Source organism: Chaetodon trifascialis, chromosome 9, assembly GCF_039877785.1.
Source record: "Chaetodon trifascialis isolate fChaTrf1 chromosome 9, fChaTrf1.hap1, whole genome shotgun sequence".
Lineage (NCBI taxonomy): Eukaryota > Metazoa > Chordata > Actinopteri > Chaetodontiformes > Chaetodontidae > Chaetodon > Chaetodon trifascialis.
Window position 1 is genome coordinate 22,123,440 of NC_092064.1, and position 26,236 is coordinate 22,149,675.

A 26,236-nucleotide genomic window follows, 5' to 3' on the forward strand; every position below is an offset into this window, starting at 1 on the left:
CTGATAGACAAAAGAATCTAAGACTGTTCTTGAATGTTAGAGGGACTCATTTAACGGTGCGCTCTGTCAAAATAAACTGAAAAATTGAAAGTGAAAAACAGCTGTTGCTGTGGAGGAGCTTCGTCAAATCGGAGAAAAACACCGAGAAAATTAAGCCTTCACTTAAGTCTTGTCATCTTCAGCTCGGAAACTACAAATATGTGTTATGAACCGGAGGTGTGGAGTTTAAAGATGTGAGCATTTATCATCTAGTGATGATGAAAAGATGTTACTGGTTGCATTATGGTAAGTGTAGGATCTGGTCTAGTTTATCTCAGCCTCTGCTGCATTGATTGTGACAGTTATGTTATATATAGTCTCCTCCAACATTATGGGAGTGCAGTATAAATTGCTGGATTACCCCTTGATATTTCATCTGCCTCTTAAAGGAATTACAAACAGGAGAAATCACAGTGCAAGAAACATTACACCTCAAACTATTTTAAAACCTAATCCAGAAGCATTAAAGGATATAAATGAGCTTATAAATCCATTCTTTACTTTAGAAATAGCAGCTGACAAAGTAATCTCAACATGACGTTCATTTGGTAGCTGTTCTTACTGTATTATACTCAGGTATTTTAAGAATACGATCACATCTTCAGTCAAATATGCAGCTCATCAATGAACAGTAAAAGACCTGAAGTGACAACACACGTAGCATGATTATACAGAACGCATGAATCTGTGGCACAGATGAAAGCTGTTCATTGTTGGCCCCTGATGTACAGCATATGGACTCGCAGCAGACATCATTAGCACGGGTGATTAACTGGCCAGGTTAAGTGTCTTGCACTTGAGGCCCTAACGATACTATCCGCCTCGAGGGATCAAGTCATCTGTATGGCAAATCCTGTTATTGCTAAAATCTGTGCAGCTGTGGGATGCCAGCTCTGGTGTTGTTGACACATCGTAGGTATTTAGTTGACTGTGTTTGTGGTTACACGATTGAATGTGAGAAACAATGAGGACGCGAGCCAGTGTCACCAGGGGAGTAAGACAGGGGGGATATGTGTCACAACAGAGCAACTGAGCGAAGCTGTGATGTTTCCTCCTGGATTGAAACCCACCCATCGCACATTCAAATTTAATGAGAGCATGTTGGGAAAAAGGCATAGAGGGGTTGGGGCAATGGTAATATGGTGGCAGCTCCAACCAATTAAGGCAACTTTAAGAAAATCTATTTTGAATCTCAAGTTCAAAGACGTCTCAGTCAGTGGCTGACTGTGAGCTGCAACTGGGAGTTTCTCTCCTCACACTGCATCTTCTTTATGAGACACACAACACACATCAGGTGGCAGATGGTAGTTTTCTCCAGCTACCACGCAGTATTTGCTAGATTATATTTAGACTAATGACGTGTAATGAGCTGCATTTTTGACCTTTCTCTTCCTAAACTGCGCAAATTTCCAAGATAAAAGGATATTTCCTATTCATGCAGCGAGATCCTAAAAGTCTTTAAACCACCAGAGTCTGCAAAGTGCACTGCATTTACGGGTGAGGGGTCACAATGCTGCGAGAGTCCCTTTCCATTCTCTGAAGGCAGTCGTGTTTTGAGAGAGTAATTCAAGGCAGAGAAAAGGATGCTTCCACCATTAGATGTTGTTGTTCTTGTGCAATTCCTTTAGGGTCCATTGCTACCTTTAAGTGCCACAATAGGTTTTCAGTAAGCTGAAGTTTCACTGGAAAGGGAACTTCAGACTCCTACTTTCACTTCCTTCAACTCCCCAAATCCCTCTCTGCCTGCCGGTCAACTGACTCCTCGTTTTCACTCAGAGAGGCGGCCATGTCACGCTGCTGTGGATGGAAAAGTGGCACAATTTTAAGGCCAATGCCTCTGAGCTGTTGCATGACCGTTCCCCACTCACTCATGTTGTTCAACCACTGATACGCTGAAAGAGTGTAGACGGTAGCAAAGTGATGAATCCCTCTGTATCCAAATCCAACCTGTTCTCAGAAACAGCAGGGGGATGAATATATTACAGCATGACGATTCATTAGCTGAATGTCAGCCACTAAGTGTGCACTGACAAGGCCTTGCCTTTCAACCAGTTCACTACATGAAAGAAGACCTTTAGTTAGACTTGAGTCATCCCCAATAATTTAATAACTTATTATAATAGCTTTCTGTATTTCAATGAAGAATTTCCACTGAAACTTTATCTGTGAACCTTTGCCCTCTATAAAGTGATTTTTTTTTACTGTGATAGCAGCTTTTCATTTTCTACTCTGAATGTGAGTGAATATGGGCTGATGAGCAGCCACCTTCATATTAGCAGGACCAGGAATCCATGACCACCACAGACATAAAAAAAAAAAAAAATCAATGCCAAGTCGTGTGGACTTGCAAACCAGACAGGATAGAAAAGATGATTTTGTGTGTAGACCACAGCACACAATAGAGAATATGAAGCCTCAACTGAAGCTACTCACTGAGCTCGTCTGAAATTCTGGACTAACAAACTAAAGAGGACGCTCGAGTACTATGTGAGATTTTTTAACATGTCCAAAACCGCAGTATGAACTCAATAGTATGTGAGCCGCATACTATTTCAGTATGCAAACGCTACATCGGCACAAATATCCCAAAATGCAACGTGGCACTGATGACAACAACAATGGCTAGAAGCTACATATTAAAAAACAGCAACATTTAACAGTAACATTAGTTGCTTACCTTTTCTAGTAATTAAATGATTATTTGGCGACAAAGGTCCACAATGAGATGCTCTTTGTTCCAACAAGTCTTCTAAATGCATATCTAGGATGTGTTAGATGATGTCATTATTATTACGATTACAGCTAGATAAGGGATTATTGCAAATGCCAGGAGAGGTGAGGTTGGTTGGTTACCACCATGATGTGTCTCCAAGGGGGCTTGCAAAAACCAGCATGTACGCTACTTCCATGCTGACCAGTATGTTAGAAAAGATACACACTACTATTTATTTACACAAAAGCGTGTTGAACGATAGTGCACATGTTGAGGACACAATGCATAGCATGAAATTCTGTTCACAGTGCAATACCAAGATCCTTTTAGCAGCTTTCAATCATACGTTTATGTTTAAAGTCTTCCTGGCACGGTGGTACAGTGGCAACACTGTCGCCTCACAGCTAGAAGGTCCCAGTTCGATTCCCGTTGTGGTTGCTGGGGGCGTGTCCTCCACCATGCCTTCAGTGCCTGCTGCTCGAGGAAAAAGGGGCCTTTCTGTGTGGAGTTTGCATGTTCTCCCCGTGTTCACCCGGGGTATCCTCCATAAAAATATACCCCCACTAAAAACATGCAAGATCACCACCTGACCAATGGTGACGAAAAATAACTGGATCCACGGGCGCCGCTGTCGGCTGGCAGCCCACCGCTCCTGGTCTGCCCCGGAGGAAGGACGGACGATGGATGGGTCAGAAGCGGAGAAACAATTTCACGAAGCATGGCGTGTGCATGTTTGTGCACGTAATGTGTGTGATTAATAAAGTACGTTTCTTCTTCTTCTTCTTTTTGAGTTCTTAGCAACTACTTATTATTTTCAAACTAGTGATTTATTTAATTACGTTCAACCATTAAAATTTAAGCAATATCTTAGGTAGCTTAGACTTAAAATGTGAATAGCTTGCTAAGAAAAACCTGTATCCAATCAGAAGCAATTAACTATTTAATTAGGGACCAAACACTATATTAAATTTATTTGCTAAATTTATTTAAATGTGTGTTTCAAAGTTAGCAGAGTTTAAAATGTTCCTTATTAAAAAGTACTTTGAGTAAGTGTCCGGTCACACAAACTTCTTTAACTCTTTAATCTAAAATATTTTAACCAGCTAATAGTGACACCTGCTCTTTACTTGGGGTAAATACTTAGGGACAATCTCTAATCTCTTTTTAAGACCGATTTTTAAGTGATGCAGACTACAATAATGTAGTGACGCATGAAATCTACTTAGTAAAAACATATTGTATAACTAGGCTGAGTTTGAACTTATGAACAGCAGGGGCAATTAGCCCATATCATGGAGTTTGCCTTGTCATGTAACTGCAGATCCACTTTTTCTCAGCACTTTCAGGACTTCTTATTCATGTTGGATTAAAAGAATTGAACTGAAAAGTCCACAATGGAGTCCAATGGATCTTGGGGTAAAACTGTTTTGTCAACTGCTGTTTCCAAGCTTTACTTACTGTGTCTGAAATACTCCTGCTAACATTAACTATTCTTTGTAATCTCAACGCAAACTTACATCAAACTAAATTCTTAAGGAGATTTGCTCTGTTAGCAGCGATGATAACACAGCGGCTCATACAATGTAAAGAAAGAGTTCAGCGAGGGGTTCGGTGAAGCTCCCCTCTTTCTCTGCAGAGCCCTATTCAGGAAACAAGATAAAAGGGGTAAGAATATCAGCTTTAAAGCAATATCTTTATGTGTTTCGATGCAAACACTGCACAGCTTAAAATCCAGTCCAGCTAAATCCTCATAGCCATTCTGCGCAGTAGAAATATATGACCCCGGGATACAAAAAGAAAGGCCAGAATTCTGTTTTTAATACTTAATTTTGAAGTCACTGCCGGTAAGTGATCTTCGTGCTCTCTGCATACTAATTTGCACAGACGTCGTCCTTGAAAACCGTGTGATTAATAATGGATACAGTGTGACTATATGCCAATAGCTGGGGCAAGCTGTAGAGCAGTGAACTGCAACACTGGGTTTGAAAATGTGCCTCCTTGCATCCCCGCATCTCAAACGTTGTGCATTTAAATCAACCAAGACAATGAAGAGTTAAAGTTTGCCACGCTAAATTGATCCTCTCTTGCGGTTTTGCAGCAACCAGAAACAGGAAATCTGTGAAATCTGATCATGTAAATCGGAGCCTGCCCTATAGCTGCACACCTGCATCACAGCTGTCCGCAGCATTTCTGAAGCTGCTTTCCACCGTAAGAATATGCATGTCATCCATATAAATATGAGCAAAATTTCCTCTATAATAAATGACATTATCCTGATTGTTTGGGGTATTACACTGGCAAATGTTCAACAGGAATACAGTGGATTAACACCACAGTAGATTTTGAGGGTGTCAAAGCTCAGCACAAAGGATTTCTCACGTTATTGTTATCTTATTATGACAAAATGTACGAAACAGCTGTCAAATTAGTATCCAAGATGGAAGATTCAGTCCAAACCCCCTTTTTCTCTGAATCTATCTGTTAGTGGATGTTTCTAAACTGAGATTACATGGCCCCGCTCCAAATTTAGATACATGCAGAAATACGTCTGCTGACAGCAACATCTGCGTCATTCCTCTTTTGGATGCGTTGAGACAGCGTTCTGAAAGCATGTGCTTTTATTTTAGCCTCAGTGTGATCTGAGAGACCCAAGCCTGCATAACAATGATTGTTAACATGTAAATATTGTATACTGTGTGCGCCACATGTACAACAAATGCATTAGCCAGCTGTGGACTCATTTGCTAGGGCCCATTTCAGGGTCTCTTAACATAGTTAAAAGAGGAATCAAATAAGTTAGACATCCATAACTAAACACATTTAAACACTTTCTTAACATTGAGCTAAGAGGATCTGGGCCAGAGAAGGCACTAGAGTACTTGTTAACCTTTGGTGATGATGAAGATGTACTGCACCCTAAAACACACCTTAATAAACTCAGTGTATTAAATGAACTCCAGTGGTTCAGTGCATCCTTTGAGTTCAGTCCTTGTGAGAGGACCCACAGATCCCATTCTCTGCTACACTGTGAAGAGTCTGAAGCGCACAAGATCAGATCCCCCTTTATATTTCCTTCAAATCCCATCCGGTTCTGTCATTAAAAGCGGGATTGAGAGTTTTTTTGTGCTATATGAACTACTTTCAAAATGGACGCACAGATGGAGGTTTATTGTAAATCTAAAAAAAGATCTCAAGGGGAAATGGTGGGTGAAGAAATCTCCGCCTGAATTACAAAAGGGTACATTTATTGGCACTTAGCTGGTTACTATATGCAGTACATTGTAGTGATATGCACCATTTGCTCTAATGGTGGTAAAGCCTTAATTCTCTATATCCTGGAAATAGAAATGTTTACTATTCTTGTGCCGTTTAATAGAAAACTGCGTCGAATTACTTGCGATGGCGCTTATATGGGTTTTTATCGATGGAAACTGAACCTCTCCTGCAGCACCTTCCAGGTCTGTGACAGCCCCAGTAGCCATTGGAAACAGTCTACTACACAGAGGACAAAGGCAAGTCTGAGGGATGGGACCTGCCAATGATTCCCCCTTGTGTGCAGCCACAAGACTCACAGGCCATGTTGATTTACTGACACAAACAAGGTCCCCTTCTGTGTGAGTCAATGCCGGTGTGAAACACTGCTCAAACAGGATATTTCACTCTTTACTGGTTGCTCATCTCTCAAAGGTAATGGCTTGGAAAATCTGGATGTCTTTAAAAGGCAACGGGGACTACAAGGCCATTATACATTTCTTATCCTACTGCCATTGCCATCACAGCTTAAACAGGCTGACATAGAGGGTCACTCGCTTATTAATTTCTCATAAGTGCTGCAGTCCCAACGAAGGGAGAGCTATCCTAAAGACTTCATCCAGCAGTGGTTGCCAGTGTAACCACGTGGCAGCTTGATTCAATGTCAATCCCAGCATTTACAGGATGTGGAACTGGGAGTCTTTGCAGTCGCACTGGGTGACAGCTCAGCCCTTCATGCGCTGTAATATGTCCAGTGGTACCTTTACGTCTTTATGATTTCAGGTTGAAAAAACACCGTAATCCGATAGATGATCGACCCCAGCAAACCAGCTATAAAAGGTGCTGAAAATATATATCTGTGCGCTGCGAGAACATGTGGTCAATAGTTGGTGTACAAGACTTACCTCGCTAAGCCGGCTTATACTTTAGCTCATAGCACTTCTAAGCTTCTTAACGAGTAAGCTCAAACTGAGCTAATTATTCATGGACAGCCTTCGTCTCAGGGAACACTGCCAGGGATGAGTACCTAAAATCATGAATTCTGCACTGTAACATATGGAAACTGTTAATTACCCACGAACCCCGATTCCAAAACAGTTGGGACACTGTTAAACATTAGATAGCATGTGACGCTAATCCTTCTCGACATGTACTCAACTGAAAACAGTACAAAGTTTTATCTCATCAGCTTAATTAATTTTTGCACATAGATGCTTATTCTGAATTTGATGCCAGCAAATTGGGGACAGGAGCAAGAAAGGACTGGGAAAGTTGTGGAATGCTGCTCTCTTCTTTGCTTATTACTCTGAAAGGTAGTCTAACATCAGGCCTTTGTCGTGCACAATCCTTTGCTTCTGGCGTGGCTTAGTAAGCTCAAACTGTGTCGCAGATATGATATCCTGATATTCTAAATTAAAACCATAAATCAGCCGGGGCTGTAATTTCTCTCTTGTTTTCTAATTCAAGGCAAGGTTTTGTCCCCAGAGATTTAAAAGCTGACTCATACTGTTAATTGTTATACATCTTAATATGGCTTTCCCATGTGCTTTTGTCATTTTAATTTTGCCACTTCAAAGTCAAAAGTCTCTTTCATGGTGCTTTTTTGTTATGTTGCTCGCTGTCACCAGAAACAGAAGCGTTTTGAGCATTAGGTTCGAGGAAGAATCTTCCGTTTGTCAAGCTTTAAAACTAATTGTCCATTTCCTGACTACTAATATTATGTAAATTATGTAAATATGAATGAATATATTTGAGTGAATATATTTCATGCAAAACATGACACCACGGTCATTTTCCTCATGAGCTTTTCCTTCTTATACTTCAAAAAAAGAGGTGATGAAAATCTTGTGCATCTGCTGAAATTCATTTGCGTCCAAATCCCAAAAAAATAAAGCTATCATACTTAATTACATTTACATTCTATACCCCGCTAAACCTTTCCCTTTTCATGTCTACACTGATTTTCACATGTATGTAAATTGCCTGTGAAGGCACTTAATCAGCTCACTGACAGCATAACTTCATTCTGGTTATCAGCACATTACCTAAAAACTCATTTATGAGATACAATTGGATCACCTGCGAGGATCACTGTTGCGCAAAGTAAACATAATTGTCTATGTAAGGTTCGACAGTAATCTGATCCATCTTGATTAACAGAGTTCCTAACAATGACAAACTCCAAATGATACATATTACTGTGAAATAATTATTTGAATAACACTAGGATAGGCTATTGTATGGGAAGCATAATGAATTTCACTGCTACTTCTACATATGATGGAGTGGGCAGCGGGGATTGAAAACTATGCATTAGGCGCTTTCTATAGACAATGGCTAAAGGTACTGAAGGTGAGTATTGCAGCAACAAGGTACCAGTTTGCATGAATACATGTACTGTTAAATTATGATGTTATCAGTCACATTAAATGCAAATGATATGCAAAATACTAAAGAGAAAAATCAGCATTGCCTCTCTGAGCAGCATGTCTGTGACTCAGGACAGGGCAATCATCATGTGAAAAGCTACAGTCAAGTCCTGAAAGCAGCTGAGGGTAATAATGTATGACCTGACTTCAGTGACTCAAGATACAAAAACAACTTCCAAACACAATACTGAAACTTTTCCAACATGCACAGCTGCAGTTTTAAATTAGCTCTGAGCTCTATGTGATTTCAGCATCAACAGCAGGATGTGTCAACCCGACGTGCCACATGGTGTTTTACACAGAACCATTTGGGAAGTCATCCATGGAAACTGTTAGGAAAAGGACAGGCACTTTGAAAAACACCTTGACAGGTGATTGGATGAACCATCTGTCTATCACGGGCTAACTTCAGTCAAGTTGATCAACGAACCATACGATGTATTAGGAGATCAAAACTCTTGCAGAAGCCAGTCGGGAAAAGAGCAAAAACATCTTTTCTGTCCTGAAAAGGCTTCAGTGTTGTCCTTTGCTCTTTCAATGAATAACTACACTCCAGCGCTGATGTGAATGATGGTACAGCAACGCTCACCACCCCTGTCATCAAACCTAGACCACGCCTAAAGCTGCCAGCAGTTCCTCATCCACGTTGTTGTGGTAAATTAGTCCCACTATGGTGTACTTATAAACCATTTCCCTAATTGATAGAAAATTTAAATGACCAGAGTTGACGTTTCAAGACTTTTCACGTCCACTCGGTTGACTGTCGACTGTCAGTTTTTCGGTCCACTGCTTTGGTAAACTTGAATGTTTCAGCAACTGTTGGAAAGACTGACATGAAATTTTGCACATTCTACGTTCCAGAGACTGAATCCTAATAACTTTGGTGCTCCTTTGACTTTTGATCCAGCACCAGCAGCAGGTCAAAGCCTTCGTTTAACAACATCTACTACCTCATGACGATGCCCTCACGTTATCATTTTTCTGTTTTTTAGTGAAATGTCTTGACAACTTGATAACTGCGAGAGACTTCCATGGTCCCCAGAGGATGAAAAACACCAGACCTGCTTCACATCACATTGAGGTTAGGATGCCTCAGAGAGCCACGAACGTAGCTGTGCAGTCTTACTTTTCTGACGTTTAACTTACTGGGTTTGCACACACTCCTTACCTCAGAGTTCAATGTGGTCAAACTATCTACATTAACCACATAATTCCACAATATGAACTGCAAAAAAATAAATAAACTATTTACAGCCCTTAAATTCTATCTGCAGTCTCAGAACATGTTGTCTTTAAATGCCATGGTACAAGGTTTAAACAACCATTTAATTTGTACTGAATATCAAATTACCTCAAAGAACAGTGTGATCTAAATTTTCACTCTTTGAACTCCTGGAGTAATCACAATTTTCTATTTCACAAAAGATGAAAAAGACTCCTTGGGAAAGCCATAAAATCTTGCACTTCAATGCTGTAGAAGTTTCTAGGCAATAAAAACAATGGCAAAATCGAGGCTGAGGACATCATAGTGACCATGACAACGGTACTGTGGTGTATGTCTCCTGTGAACTACGTGGTCACCAGCCATCTCTATCACACAGAAAGTATTTCACCTGGAGCCAAATCATTTGGCGTCTATTAAGTGTGCCTGGACCAGAATGACAGAGCTGTAGGCTCATCGGCCATATGTTAGGCCACTGATTAGACTAGAGCCATGCTGAGGGAAAAACTACCCCTCAAGTTGAACACAGAGGTGCATCTGTTTTGGATAAAGCTTGTTTTACATCTTCAAGTGTCTTTATTGCACTTGTAATTGAAAGGGACAGCTGATTTAAACTTTCACTGCTCACCAACACATAACCTGCTTTTAAAGGCAGGGCAGTGACTCCCATCAACACGTTCTCTAACAAAATGCATGGCCTCCTGTCATAGGTTAAGATAAAGCACGATGAATCAGCATTTCTGACAAACCATGCACAAAGCGCCTTCTATTTTTCCACTATTGTTATGGTAAAATATAGAGCTGAAAGATGGAAAAGGTGGGAGAAAGAGAACAGAATGACAAAGTGTCCCTGCTGGATTCAAACGCAGCACATCAAGATCACACTTTATCCAGCTGAGCCACCAGGACACCACCAGCAGCACCACCCAACAGGTTAGAAGGGTGTTTGCTGCCATGACAATGCAGCAAATAAAACCGAAGTGTCTTATCAACAAGCTTACAAAGGGAAGAAAACCTAAGAGCTTGAGCCGCAATGCCACATGAGTGAAATTCAAACGATGCCTGGAGTGATGGAAGAGGCTCAGGAAGAAAGTCTACTCAAAGCTCCATCATTCCTCATTACTGCAGTAAGGCAGCGTTTGTATTTTTTTGCAGCAAAGCGAAACAGCATTGAGGCAAAATATCCGTAGTTCACTCGCCAGTGAATTTCGTCTCCATGCATTTCAAAAAGCTCCAGCAGACGCAGGGTAATATTAGCATTTTAATCCCAATGATTTTTTAAATGTATGATTTAAAATTGAATTTCTTGTGGCTATGTGTAATGATCACAGGAGACATCATTGAAGACCGGAAAATGCACAACGGATTTCACTGTCTAATACGATGAAGTCTCTTCCCCAAAGCTACTCGAGTGACAGCCAGCTGCCAAGCGTCTTGCTTGCTCCGCTGTCTCCTCTAAAAATTACAGACATGTCAAAATTCAAACTTTTAAGACCAGGGGTGTTACAATACACAATATCCATGCTTCACTGTGTACCTCAGTTCTGTGCATGTTTGGTATGGTGGAGAATTCAAAGGAAATACTGAAAATAACAATTTTGTGTTTGCTTTGAAAACAGCAGTTCACTGTAATTCTTACTGTGCAAGTTGTCCCAAGTAACTTAAATAAAAATTGTCCATTAAGACAAGTGCAGCAAGCTGCTAGAGGGTCTCTCAATGAAAACAAATAGAAATAGAAACAGGATCATAGGAGTTGTCGTCATTGTTAAATAAACACCGTTGCTGATGTAAATCCATCTGACGTGGCTCAGACAGAAACGTTCACAATCGAGGTATTTTATTTTATTCATGTTATGTTAAGTGTGCCAGCATCCTTCCTCAGTCGCTCATCTGGTGTTTTCCATATCGCCATTGGCAGACAGAAAAGTCACATATTTTGTGACTTATGTGTATGTTTATTTTCTTCAGTTACAAGACAACGATTAAATCCAGCAGTGCAACTGAAGCTTTAAACATTCGGTTCAATCTGAATCAAAGTCAACCAAGAGTCTTTTCGAGCTCCACTCTCTCTTTATTTTCAGGTTTGTTTTCAGAAAGATTTGTTTGTCCACATTGTCCGGGGGAGAGGACAGGTCTGCGGCACTAACAACGTCCCCATCCGTTGAAAACACCCTCTCACTGGGGACACAGTGAGCTGCTGCAGCAAGGTAGCATTCTGCTAACATTGCAATATAAGATTACTTTGACTCATGAGTCTTCCACCACGCAAGTGGGTTGCAATCCTGGGGTACGTTTTCCTTTGCCAGGAACAATGCCACTTCTTCATTCACAAGCTGGGGCAAAGCACCGCTTTCTGTGGTACCACCCTGCAGTGTGAAATAACAACAATTACAGGGAAATTTAAAGACAGTGCAGGCATCGTTGTTGCAGCAATATGTATTTCATACATGTATTTTAACAGGCCAAGATTTTTACTGCTTTAAAATACAGTAAGCTTGATAAAATCAATGATACCTGCCCTACCCTGGAGGATCTGATGTGGGGGGGGGCTCATTCTCTTACGGCAGGTGCTATCCATCCATGTGAGGGAAGGTCTCAAACCTTGGACCACATGCTGCCCATTTGTTGATGAAGACCTGAAGTTCAGGGCCCGAGAATCTGTTTCGCTTTTCTCTCTGTCAGACTATCTCCGTCATTTGGTTCCATGGATTTCAGGACTGTTGTTTGCAGACGTAGAACCCGTTAAAACTTCAGGTCATCGTTGTTGTGAGAGATTTCATGGCTTTGAGGACATCGATCGCATCCTCTGCCAATCGACAAATTAACGTCGTCTTTGTTCTTGAGAACACTATCAAAAGTTTTCATGTGAAACGCACTCTAGAATTTCTCTTCTGCATATGAGAGTGTGAGTAGACACTAATTGGTTAGGTCACAGGGCGTACCGACCAAAGGAAGTCGCAAACAGAACCGAACGTCTTGTACTGAACAGCTCGAGTACACACGCATTTATCAATACACCCTTAATTTATGAGGAATTCTTTAATGTCGTCATTGACTTTGATGCTTCAGGCTGTAATGCACTCCACATTTAGATTAACAAACAAATCCAATGTCTTCTTGTTGATAGAAAATGTGATTAAGACTTCAAAGCACTTTTACATTTATGCCATATTCAAAATACTGTCAGGCATATATGTGCTGTATGTAATCCCCTGTTTGAATTATACTGTTATTAAAATGCCTGTGTTGTCTAAATACAAGCAAGATACAATGGAAACACTTAACTGCTGAACGTCTTATCACAGTCACTCAATCGACTTCTCCTCCCCAACCGTGGATCAAAGAGGTATCCATCTGCTATTACTGAGCTAATGCCATGCGCTCTTTGAGTTAGAGGATTTCTAAGACGTTATCTCCTTTTCATCCTGAACCGGCGCTGTATTTCCTCTGAGACATGCATGCACAAAGCAGCACCCAATCATCCAGCAAAACAAACAAAGGATGAGAGAAGGGCAATTGTTGTAAGTTTCATATCTCACTGTTTGTCATATTAACATGCAACATTTTACCAATTAGATAAAAGGATCTATTTAATCTATGGATGCTTTATTAAAAAAGGTAAGGTGACAGAGGCCAAGCTTAGTCAATAATTGTTGTGTATGAGATTCAAATCTTGCCTCACTGCTGAGCCCAAGCATGGAAATCCTGGCAAATCTTAGCTGCCTTTGGTTAGGAGGATTAATAATTAGAGATACTGACAGCAATATGTTCTCTAAACTAATGTCACATCATCTCTGCAGTGTGGTCTTAGACACTTTCGCTAAGATTTGTGTACATGAATAAGAATTTCCTAAAGCTATGAAAACTAAAGAGGCAGTTCTCTAATGTTTGAAATGACAGCTTCTTAAGTCACTTGTTAGAAATAATTTGCTGAAGAATGAGACAACGGACTCGCTGAATATAGAGGTATCTGCATTTATACCAATAAATGACACGTATTATGTCCTGTGATATCCATCTAAAGATAAGTACCACAGCACATCTAAAATTTTACTCTGTTCCACTGGTGGAGTTGATATTTAAGTGTAGAGATGAAACACTTAGTTTATTAACTAATTAGATGATCAACAGGAAATTAGTTATTTTGATCAATTCATTATTTCCACAGTAAATATGCCAAACATCCCCTTATTGCAGCTTCTCAATTGGGAGGATTTGCTGCATTTGTGTGATAATAAACTGAAATTTTTTTTTAGCAACAATCACATTTGATCTCTGGTTCGCACTTTTAAATTGTGAGAATTTGCTGTTTTGTATCATATTAAATTGCATGTATTTGGGTTTTGGACTGCTGATTGAAAAGACCACTGATGAGTTCAAGACTCTGGGAAAACGTGATGGATGTTTTTCAATATTTTTCTCACCTTTTTCGGACAAAACAATTGATGAAACAGTCAAAACAATAATTGGCAGATTAATCAATGAAAAGAATCATTAGCTGCAGCCCTGCTAGAAGCAATCTGGAAATATTTCATCGACAGGAAACCTCCCTGTATTAATTAAGTCACCTCAGCAAAAGTATGTGTTAAATAAAGCAGTAAAATGTAGTGCAGCACCAAAGGTAAAAGCTCTCACTCTGAACCCTCTGGACTCTCAACAGTGGTGATTTAAGTATCTGTTTTAAAGGTTTGTACCATCAGCCAAATGTAGCTCACAGCAAGTTCAATATTTCCCTTTGAAATGAAGTTTAATATACATTCATGCAGAATGGTAAACCAAAGATCAGGTGCCAGTGCCTTTACAGTAAATCAGTAACCATACCTCCCACCTCCACTAAGTTGACTGATATATGAAGCTCTGCAGACTGAGCCTGGACTCCTCAACCATCCGTCCATCCCAACATGCAGGAGGAGGCTGACACACTTTATGAATGTCTTACATCACTAATCTTGGCCACCATAAATGGGGCCCTTTTAGTCAACAGACACCCAGATCACAACGACTACAGCCGGTCATCATCTATCAAGTCTCTCGACAGAGAAAGCAGTTTGTCAGAGCGATCTAATGACCTGATCTTGCTGGAGCTCATCAAAGAGCATCATCAATAACTGTAAGCATCGATGGCTCTGAAAGGCCAAAAGCACGCAGCTATTCCCTGTTGGAAGACTATCACTCCTTAATGAGATTACCACTTTACATAGCTGGACGGGTTTGTTTGCTAGTTTGCTACAGAGTATATTGATGTTGGTATCAAACCATAAAACCTTCATATCATTTCACATCTCAGCACCGCTCATATGAGCATGATATACAGCTGACCTTCTACTGGGCACTGTTTTCTCTGACATGAGTTTGGTTGGCATGTCTCAATGCTTCTTGACAGACAGGTTTGCTGAGGGCTGAGGCTGTCATGCCATCGCCGTTTTTTCTCTCAACAGCAGCATTTGAGACAGTATAGCTTTTGTTTTGCCAGTTCATATCTCGTCGAAGTCAATGTCACCGACCTGCCCTCAGTGCAGGCCCTTACAGATGAACGTCTACATCACAATAGAATCAGTCAAGAGCATGGCATGCTAAACCACTCATCCTTCAGCTGATTCCTCTTATATAAGCAGCCAGTTTAGAAAATGGGCAGTTTGGAAAGAAAAGCAAAAACAGAGCTGTGGGTTAATTGGACTCCGGAGAGAAATTTCTACTTTTAAGATCGCAGTCTACTGGGTGAAGTATTACCTTTGCAATGGACGGCACCTGCACGTGTTTAATGGAGGAAAACCCTAATTTCTTTAAAAAATTCACAACTCACTCATTAGCATTTACATTTATGCATCTGGCAGACAGGCTTATCCAGAGCGACTTGGAGCACTGTTCACTTTTCCTAATTAAGACAACAGCATCAACTGAAGACATCTCGCAGCGACCTGATCGTCTCGGCTCTCAGCTGACCAGAACTGATGGATTTCCATTTATGTAGGACACAACAAGCAGACACACCTGACTTACTGCAATATAAGACACTGTCTTTACTGGAGAAAATGCTGATCAAAGTGCACACATTGTTAGCGTGGCAATTTGCTTGCACTGAATGATAAAATAGTACTTTGTGTTGCATTGTTCTCTATATCAAATAGGCTTTCCACAAGCTTTATGTGTATGTAAGACACAGAGGTTGTGCCATTGCAGTCTATTATGGCCTATATTTGGCTGAAGCTGCATTGTGACTTGGCAGTATTACGTGCACTCGAGCCCCTTCACACGAGGCTGTGCTCCAAAAGAAATAAAGATAGTTTTTGGGATATTGTCAGTGCCCCCCTAAAGGACAAGAGCATCTTCAAAAAGGTTTTGACAGAAATCCTCTTTGAGGCACTCAGTGTTTTTTTTATTTCCTTCACATTTTCAGCAGCGTCACTGTTCACTGTGTGGAAAATGGTGTAACGCCAGGGTTTTAATCACTGCACACTGTAGTGTTGAACACAATTACACGCCAAATGTCTTGTCATTTAGCATTTGTCTTATGGATGTTTTTATGTCAACTTTCTCCTTGGTTGATCCCATCACTGGCTAAAGCAGGCTCTGTTAATATGTATAAATTAGCCAATGAGCCCGGAAAATCAGATAATAAAGAATAGGTTTAAGAGACAGTGACACCAAGGACAGACACACATTTTGGGCATTTCGAGACATTATTTAGCACAATAAAAACTATTACATACATTCTACTAAAATAAAGGACAAAAAAGTTAAATACCGAATTTGAAGACAAGTATACTTTAAGTATTTAATGTTTTCACTCGGGGAATGTGACGAAATTAAGCAAACTAAACACTAAAAACATTAGATTTTTGAGCGTGCTGCTGATCTACACTACTCTTCCTCAATGCGATGCACAAACAAAACAGCAGCAACAAAAGTATTAAACTTTTAGAGAGACATTTTGCTTTGTTTTTGTCATGTTTAAAGTTTTGGCCGTGGTATTTTTGAGTCACACTTTAACTGATGTCCCATGACGCACATATTGTATCGCTTCCTGTTAGTCAAAAAAGGTAATGTTGGCGTCTTTTTTGAACTGATTGCAAAATCAGTGCACTAAGATTTGTGCAGAGTATGTACTGTAGACAATTAGTATGAAGTATGGAACTGGGACACACAAGTTTAATGCTGTGGTGGCTAATTGCCTCGAGCTGACTTGTATGGATGCATGTATGGATGGATGGATGCATGTCTGGATGGATGGATGGATGGATGGATACACACATTAGATGGATGGCTGAAACCATAGATGAGTTCACATTGGCACATTCGTCGAAAGCACTGTGAATGGGTCACCCTGGAAAGACGCTATAGCTGTATCATGTATTTTATGCTAATGTATGCTATACACACCCATTGAATGCATGCAACACATGAAAATTTCATGTACTGCAGGATTTATGCATCTTACTAAACAGCCAGTCATTGTGTCTACACAGAGGAGTTCCTGGGCACAATCCAGGGATACAAAAATCCCCCCCCCCCAGCAGCCCAAAAATATGACCAAAATGAAGTATTACTGGAAACAGTACTTCAGTAACAGGTCCTGTAATTAATAGCTAAACATTAGTGAACAATTTGGAAACAAGCTTGGAAACATCCAATAGATGTTGATCTGAGGGAAAGATTTTCTGAACCAGCTCTGTCAGCAAGAATTCCTCCCTGCTCAAGTGTCCTCCTGCTCATGTATGTGTAATAATATGCTGATCGATGTGTTATACTGCCTACTGAAGAAAAGCACAGCCAAACAGACCACGCTGCACAAACTCTTCATGAAGCAGGTTATCAGCAGTCTTTTGACAAGCAATTTTTCTTAATTTCAAATTAACATCGGGGAAGAAAATCAAAGACAGAATCAAACATTGTTTGTACCACATGCATTGTACCTGCAGTGACCATAATGAAGAGATTCTACATCCATTATTCGGAGAAAACGCTGATCAATAATAATTTGTGCTACATTTCTTCAGAGACTGTTTTCAGCTGTACCTGAACTACTCTGAGGAGCTCAGTATTTCAGAGTTCTAAAGTTCTCAAAGGTGCCAAAGACGAACAGAAATAATCTGTTGCTTTCCACTCAGACAGCGCACCGCATCTTGACATAAACCTGCTCGTTGTCTTTGCTGCAAAAAAAGCCCCAGGCAGTAAATTATCAGATTCTGTCTGGTGTGCACATTACATAAATATCAAATAACACATCCACCAAAGTCTGCACCAAAGTAGAACTTATTTCATGGATTTGGGCCAATTGCACGGCTCTTCTGCTACTGCTGCTGCTGCTGCTGCTGCTGCTGTGTCTTTGAGGCCCTTAAGCTGTGAGTTTTTGTGATGATCAAGTCTCGTTAGACTATTATCAATGCAGCAGTGGTCCTCCGATGAAGTTCTCCTCACAGGTATAGGGAGACTATTGGGGGAGATTTAATCAAGGTGAGTTGAATTTTTCCATTATTGTTTATCATCAATATGCCTGACTGTGAATGTGTCAGAATTGATCATGCTCCTTGATTAGGTATTAATATATGGGGACATATTAGCATGGAAAAATGCTATAAAAAATTCTCAGATTAATCTTCCCTTTTATGTTATAAAAGACATGCTCATCATTAAATGGGATAACTGAAATATATCCAGTTCCCATAACTTTCTTGGAACAACACTCAGATAGAAATATGGTCAGTGACAAGACATTCACAGACTTTTAGTTTTTGCACTGTGGGTGCTAGATTATGCATGCGTCTCTATTAAAGCCAGACATTCAACCAAACAGAGAAAACAGAATGTGAAGGTTGAGGCTCTTAACCATTCACTTCACTAGAATAGTTAATGCTTCTGCAGTCTTCCAGCCTTTAATAGGCAGCAGAGATAGACATCTCCAATGAGGCTGGTGCAGTCTGATGAAGAGCGCCCCATACAAGTTTCTGACAAACAAATCAATATGTGAGGACAGAATGATCTCTCATCACAGTGGCATATTCAGCAAGAGTAATTCATGGAGGCATCATCTTTTTCCTAATGCCTCAGTCAGAGAATGAATAGTGGATTAAAAGCATTACATTTTGTCCAATGCTTCTCAGTTCAGAGAAGAAAGTCTTAATAGGACTAGTTAGACCTGTGGAGGAAAGCGCTGCACAATAATATATTGTTCTAATGCATTATTTAATGAGACTGTGGGGTAGATAGCGTTTGTGTGCATTTCAAATTCTGTATGAGAGCATGTAGCTCTCTTAATTGGCTTTCTCAAGAGAACCAAAGAGAAATGCTGTTCTGGCAGAAGGTATTGATCAATATGACCAGATACAGCTACTGAAAGCATGATCTGAATCAATGTCACCTTCAGGTAAACAGTAGAAGACTAGAAGCCGCAGTGGAAGTTTGCTATCATGCTCCACTCAGCCGTTGTTTCTTGTTTACGTAACGATATCATATCACTTTATTTAAATGGCCACCTAAAGGTTCTGACATACAGTGTGAGGAACAACAGTTCAAGCTGCCACAGTTGCAGGATGTCTGTGCACCCCTGGTTCTCGAGGGACACAGATGCCACCAATAATATTCCTATCCGAGTCAACAGAAGGAATGGACGACTGGCTGGTCTCATGCAATAGATCTCATGGGTACATAATGTGTTGCTCCTCTGCAGTTTAAAGGCCATATGCTCTACAGGCTTTCCCAATTGAATTGTGATGTCAGGACTCTAGCTACTCTAGACAGGTTGAGTATGGTATGCTTGGATTATGATGGCAGTGTGCCACTGGGCTCATCTGGGTGTCCAATATCATTCCACATCCTTCACAGTATTCCTGAAAGAATTAGCTCTGTAACCTCCATATAGATCTTTATGTGGATCTATATCCCTCTTTCAGACTGCTAGTCTCCGAAAAGGCCTCGGCACAGTTTCCGTTGGTTATCCCCCCACACCGAGCTCCCATTGTGCATTCTGGTCACAGCCTATTGCTCCATTTTACATGAGACACACATCATGTGGCGCCGAGCAGGTCAGTCTTTAAGCAGCAGTGCTCCTTGCGCTCGGCCGTTTTATCAGTCATTGTCAGGAACAAACAACCGCCACCATGGCTAACAGGCAATGCTCCAAGCACACGTTCATGATCTGTGGCAATAAATGACAGTTTTCCTTTTTCAGATGTGCTGCTCAGATGTGAGGGGCTAAAAGCCTCCAAGATAAAAGGAGCCATGCAGCAATTTCCAACAATCACATTGTCAGAGCACCAATGTTCTCCAGACATACAAAACCATGACCAAGTGCAAAAATGATCTAGTCCATCTACCCCAGTTTCTTCACTTTTCAATTATATTTTAGTTTTCTGCTGCTTGGCTTTAGCTGCAGTTGTGGACAGTTGGTTTCATCACTATTTATTGACTGGACATTTGCAAACAAGTATTTCTAGTGACATACGCAACAGTGCAAGTCATTTACAGCAAATAACGTAGCTCACTCATCACTTTTCAACACTGTTAGCCCTGTGTTGTCGCACGGGGAGGCAGCCTATCCCAGCATGCAATGAGCGAGTGCCAAAGTACTCTGGACATGTCGCAGGTGTAAGAGCTAATACCTTCAAACAGACAACAGAGAGTTTCCATTCCACATAGCATGCACATCTTTGGACTGTGGGTGGCATTATTATAGCCTGGTTCCCTCACACATGCACACAAGCAATCGAGTTAATGAATGCATTCAAATCCATCAAACTCTTGCTGTGAGGCAACATCATTCCCAACACGCTGAACAAAACACATGCACCAATGCCACAACCATTGTTATGTAATTCTTACTGATGAGTAAGAAGAAGCCCTCTCTGAACTGGATAATCTATACACACTGTATCAAATATATCACATAAATGATCAATAGCAGTGTTTATGACTGTAAAATATCACTGCAGTAACCTTTTAGTGTAATATTTTAGTGCTGCTGCCTTTTGCTCCTATTGAAATTCATGATGCAGCAAAGTTGGAAAATGTTTTATGCCTCTTGAGGCCTGCATGTTATTTACCTGTGTTTCCTCCTGTGTTCAGTGCTAGGGGTGCACCACTGCGTTTTTCTGTCACTTTGCTACTCGCTAACCTTAAAAAATAAATTCCAAGGGTAGCTCGACTTTAATTGCTTCAGTGCTTTGGTGGCTACCCCTTTGATCTTTTTGGCTAGTTGTAATTACGCTATTCCTTAAATTTTTTCATGCATCTTGAGCACTAAATAACTTGACTTGCCTTGGGAGAAACATCCATCCCATTCTGTCGACTGATAACAACTTAATTGGTATTTACTTTTTCCTTTCTTAACTGGTTCTGCATGCAGAGTCCAGAATTCAAAAAATTAAGAAGTGCACTTACTGACATCACTTCTTTAAAGTCTGTCACCATTTGTAATATAATATCCTTTGATCCTTTGTCGCTTTATTTCCTTTTCTGCAAAGGCAGCCTTAAAAGAGATCTAAAAGTGGGAAATTCACTCACAGAACAAGAACACTGGCCTTTCTCAGTTTCAACAAGATACTTTTGCTTCATGCTGGCATCTGACTCCTATCTGTGCACCTCCAAACCTGCCCACACTGCTGTGATGCTGAACACAAATGTCTACAGGAAAATCATGCCCAAAGTCACTTACTGCATATGGTTTTGACATTTGGGTCATCTTAGAATGGCATAAAAAAAAGTCATCTTTGGATCAAATAAGTGCATTTTGCAAATGTCAGTCAGCATGGTTCACTGTAAACGGCTATTTCAATCTGCCTTGTACAGAGAACAAAAACAGGTTTATACAATCTGTTATGAAGTCTTTCATCCTCCCAAATACAGATCAATAGCTTGTGCTTGCAGTTATTCTCTCATTCCTGCAGTGGCTGATAACCCTCTACTGGTCCCGATTTCATAATGCTAACACATGACACCAGCACCACAAGCAGCTGCTGTAACACAATGCAACAGAATGGCAAGGAGGAGAGACCCCATTAATCTCACCCCACGGATCGTATACAGCAACCTAGAAAGCAGACATCTCGGCACACATGCCATTGTCACTATCTTTTTATGCATTACCTGCTGAGACATGAATTTGTTCTGCAGTCGTCGCCCGCCTGCAGTAGAATTGCTAAACATGGAAGTGCTGGCAATAATGCATGATAATGATAATGACCATCCTGCCTGATTTCATTAGGCAAACACATGACAGCAAGCGCTCTGAGCTTCTGCTGTAACATCCTGCAACACACTGACAAGCCAAAGACCTGATAATCACCACTTGCAACACACACAGCTAATGAAAAAGACATCTAAATACATAAGAGCACTGCTGCATGCACTGCTAATTCAAATTACAAATCCAATAAGGCTCAAGGGTATCAACCCTCCTAAGAAAAAAACCCATTAACCCCTATTTTTAGGGGTCTTTTCAAGTCCCTTATGTTCAAACCTGTATGATGCACAGCTTTAACCACACATAATTTCAATTTGCTCTATTCACTCAGCCAGTCACACACACAGAGTTCAGCTTTTACTGAAACACTTCACAATAGCAGTGAGCCAAGCCCCTGAGCTAGCTGCTTGTGCTTGCTTTTTTTTTCAGCATAAAAGCCTAATATGACGTGGACAGTATGTTTCCTTTTTTTTCTTTTTTAATTTCTCTGAGACATAGGAGGCATCTGTCACAAAATGGAACAATGCCAAGACCCTGTGACCACTTTCATTTATCATTTCACTGCATAATTTCAGGAGACAGCTGCAAAGAGGTCGTGCTCTGCCATGTAGGAACATACGTACAGTCCTAAGGCTCAGTAAGAGTAAAGGAGGGTGTATACAGTAGATGCAGCTGGTAGTCACTGTTTTCCAATACCACTGCAAGCTGCAGCAACACTCACTGCACGCCCTGATGTAGCAACACAGCTGGCCAGTGCCTGCATCTTCCCCAGGGGATGTCTTGGAAGGTATTATGCGGATAAAGCAGAGCTATATGAGGGATGTTCTCTTGACTTCAGTGTAAGCATATTGACATCTAACCCCAGCTCAATCTAATAGATTTACAGCTTCGCCACCTCCACGGAGGCACTCTGGACCCTCACGTCTCCCTTCTGTTGTTGCTGACGTCCTGCGGTGATGAACAGATATTTCCAAAGACCAGACACTGACCTCTCTGACCCTGCCCGGCAAAATTAGAAGAGCTGGAGTGTAACAAACTTCCTCCTAATGCTGAGTTGAATCTGAGTAGGCTGAGCTTATTGAGTAACTGGAAAATGATGAGCGGGGATAAAAATTCCAGCTGCAGACATAATTGCCAGCATTCACTCACAGCACCCATGAGATTATTATCATGCTGCATCAGTGCTCCTGTGTCCCTTTATCATCTGTAAACATGCTTAGCTGATTGTCAGAAATAAAGGTGATGTGCAGCCCTCTAACCCACAGTGCACACACACACACACACACACACACTGCTGAGGCCTCAACTCACAAACAAATGAATCATCAGGCTTTTAAACTCAAGCAAAAAGGGACGCGATCAAGTTTTCCTCATCATGCAAACTGTGTTCTGCCTCAGGAACCAGTGCACCGTTGCCTTGATGGGAGAAATCAGTGCTGCTGCTAATTTATGAAAAGTCTTGGTCTCTGCGTCGTGCTGATGCAGACACGCCCGGACTGTTTCCACATGCACTCCAGTCTCTGGGAATTCAACTCATGTGTCACGGCTTAACCATCTTCATTGCACAGTTTGGGAGCCACAGCACAGCGTTCAATGACGGGGCTGTTTTTTTTTGGGGGGGGGGGGGGGGGGGGGCGGGGGCTCCCGTCTAACAGAACCAACACTACCAATGTAACTGCTCCCCCACGTGAGGACTGAATATCTCAAGTAGCCTGAACAAATCTCAGCGAGACGGACATCATGTTATCCAAAAGACTACTGAATGGCTGCCTTTAAAGTAGAGCAAAGATGCCCATTATGCAAGCAAGACAGAGAAACAGATCCTGCTGATAGATAGATAGATAGATAGATAGATAGATAGATAGATAGATAGATAGATAGATAGATAGATAGATAGATAATGTTTCAGGCCTGCTGTTTTACATTTAGTAATTCACACTATCAATGCAGCACACCACATATTTGGAGCCTGTTCAGCTTCTCAGAGGCACAGATGTATCACACATGCACCAGGAGTGCAAAGTCCATTGCACATTTCTCACCAAGTCTGCTAAGTGACTTACCAGAAGTGAGACTAATAAAGCAAATGCCGAAAGGTTGATCCTACTGCACATGATTTCCTCGTCTCGTTGGAAAAAATCTCAGCCGGTGACGGGAGTTCATTTATTCCAAATTCACGCGTAAAGCCTTCTCATTAGGCTGGCGTGGGTCTGTGGTGAGAAATCCAGCGGACGTGATGAGCGACAATCTGAAGTGTCATCAGCAACAGACGGCGGGCTATCTCCCGGTTACCTGCGTCGGGATAAAAACCCCACCTTAAATCCCAGTACGATCCGATCGAGGCGTGCAGGCGGAAAACGCAAAGCCGAAATCCCCCCCAAAATCCAAAAGCTCTGGAGAGTCCGAGGCTCGCGTCCGAGCCGCGTTCAATGGGGTTAAAGCGTCAGGACGTGGTCGTATCAAGTCCCCCGCGTACGGGTTTGTAACAGGAACACGGTGGATTCAATTTAAAAAACCTCACGCTTGTTGTGAATTGTAGTGCAGATGGTGTCAGGACGGAAAACTGCAGTCCGGGGCTCTTCTCGGAGCGATGGGTTGCGCTCTTGACGAGAAAAAAAAGCCTCTGACGGTTGAAGGTTGGCGTCAAATTCAAGCTTCAAGTCCGTCAAAAAATCACGAAGGTCGAAAACTCTCCTTCGTCACCAGTTTCCCAGTAACTACAGCACTACAGCGCCTGTTTCACACGCAGTTGTTTGCCATTACTGAAGCCATTTGTTGTCATAACTTCCCCTGTCTGAAGCGCAATGAAGGAATCCCACCCATGCGCTGACACCGAGGTGATTTTTTCTTTCTTCTCTAATACTGTGCGTACCCATGCGAACAATTAGTTTTCATACACGACTTGATCTGTCCGTTCCTTCAACATAGCAATGCGGTCGATTTCTCTCCGGCAGGGATGTGGTAAGAAACCTTGCTGTGTCCTGGAGAACAGGCAGCCGGAAAATGCGCCTCTACTCCTCCGTCTGCGTAATATGAGCCCGATATAAATGAATACATGTTGTCACGCCATGATGTCTGAAGCAGAGCAGAGCCAAGTGGCCGGTGGACAAATTCTTGCTATCAGAGGAAAACGACTGACACCTTTCATGGCCAGTGCAGCACTGCAGCAATGTGATGTCATTTGGGCTGCATTTAAAGCATATCCAAACTGAGAGTTTCTTTTTCTGAGGTGAAGAGGGGGAAAATGTTCGGTGGGTTCACGCAGGGAGAGGAGGCGCTAGGAGGTGTTTGTGATACTCCGGGATGGGCTGGTGGCTCACGGTCCAGCAAAGGATGCTGCAAGGGTGGGGAGGGAGGTGGATGGAGGTGGCGTGTTGGGTCATTGCTGCACTTTCAAAAATCACATTCACGCCCCTGAAGGCGTCAGACGCGTTTACTGCTTTGTGCTCAGGCTGGGATGAATACCCTTTTATCCTCATCCTTCTCAATCTTCAGTGTCCACGATGATAAAGCAGAGGCACAGATAACTTGAACACCCACATGTATCAGACAGCACCTCATGCTTCCCTTTGCCGTGGGACAAGAGCACTCCTCTTGGCCCAGATCAATAGAAATGGGATATCCAGCATATAGAGAAATGAACATGAATATCCTCCCACCATAAAGAAAACAATGGGTAATCCTCTCAGAGTTGCTGAAGAAAGCCAGAGACAGACCATCCTTCATCATTCTGTGCAATACGCCTCTAAGAAGAGGATAACATGTCTTTTTTTTGTTTGTTTTTTTGTGCATATTCATCCCCGAGTGTTTTGTCTGCTTGCATGGAGGCCACAGGACACGTGTAGAGAAAAGGAATTCTGCTGGACTTGACAAATCCTGTCAAATCTGATTCAACTGCAGGAGCGTCACACATATTGCGTTGCTTTGCATTGTACTGTATATAAACTGGTGGATATCAGAGACCCCAGACATGCAGAGAGAGTCAGGAAAGTCTGACGTCACCTTTAAAGTACAGTTGATTTAAGGGCAATATGCCTTCTGTGAGCTGAATTAATTAGCCAGAAAAAGTAGCTCATCACATAAGAAAATTTAAGATACAATGAAGACGTCACATATAACAGGTCCCAAATATAAGACTATAATAATGTTGGAATGTTAAGAAATAAAAGTACCATAAATAAAAAGGTTAGTGCTCATTAAAGAGTACTACAGGCACACTTTATGTGCTTAAAAAGAAAATTATAATAATAATAAATCTTTGCAGGATTTTTTCACTTTCATATTGTTTTACAATAAATACACCCTCTTACCACCGCGGCTGTAAGTCTTTGAGTTTCACTGCTGCAACATGACAGGTGTCGCAATTATCTGACATGCAACTCTTTGTACAATAGCAGCAGCCT

General features: G+C 41.4%; 1 protein-coding gene across 1 annotated transcript in view; it reads right to left on the reverse strand.

The window, feature by feature from the left end:
* lrfn1 (leucine rich repeat and fibronectin type III domain containing 1) overlaps nucleotides 1-25,133 on the reverse strand; it is a 103,378-nt gene extending 78,245 nt beyond the window's left edge. Inside the window, exon 1 of the mRNA XM_070970351.1 lies at nucleotides 23,897-25,133. The gene's annotated coding sequence lies outside the window, so the exon portion shown is untranslated. The remainder of the gene's footprint in view (nucleotides 1-23,896) is intronic.
* Between the last annotated feature and the right edge of the window lie 1,103 nt (nucleotides 25,134-26,236).